This window comes from Oncorhynchus tshawytscha, unplaced genomic scaffold (assembly GCF_018296145.1).
Source record: "Oncorhynchus tshawytscha isolate Ot180627B unplaced genomic scaffold, Otsh_v2.0 Un_contig_11872_pilon_pilon, whole genome shotgun sequence".
NCBI classification, from domain to species: domain Eukaryota; kingdom Metazoa; phylum Chordata; class Actinopteri; order Salmoniformes; family Salmonidae; genus Oncorhynchus; species Oncorhynchus tshawytscha.
In genome coordinates this window covers 1-433 of record NW_024602246.1, presented here as the reverse complement: position 1 = coordinate 433, position 433 = coordinate 1, and the positions used below count along the sequence as shown (strand labels likewise).

The 433-nt window shown below is 39.3% G+C and overlaps 1 non-coding gene across 1 annotated transcript; it reads left to right on the top strand.

Annotated features, from left to right (window-relative positions):
- Positions 1 to 113: 113 nt before the first annotated feature.
- Positions 114 to 185, top strand: trnae-uuc. The gene has a single exon. It is a non-coding gene; the product is annotated as a tRNA-Glu (tRNA).
- Positions 186 to 433: the final 248 nt, after the last annotated feature.

The window sequence follows — 433 nt, the reverse complement described above, 5'->3', positions numbered from 1 at the left end:
ATCTGGACATTCCCCAACATCTCTGAGAATAAAGATGGGAGCTTTTAAATCAGACAGGCAAAATGTCAACATTTATAGATTTGTCTGTGATGTGTATTTTTAGGTATGTGTCTTCCCATATGGTCTAGCAGTTAGGATTCCTGGTTTTCACCCAGGTGGCCCGGGTTCAACTCCCGGTATGGGAAAGAATACCTTGTTATTTTGGACGCACTTGTGTAACCACAGATACTGCATTTTAAATGGCAGCAGAATCACACAACACAACAATATTCCCTCAGCAACAGGAAATGTGATATTTTTGTAGATTCATAATTTACAAGACTTTTTAACGTGTCTGACTACGGATCAGAAGATTCTAGGTTCGACTCCTGGCTGGCTCAATACTTTAGATAAAATTGACTGAAATCAAGCTGGGAATGATACTGTATACCTT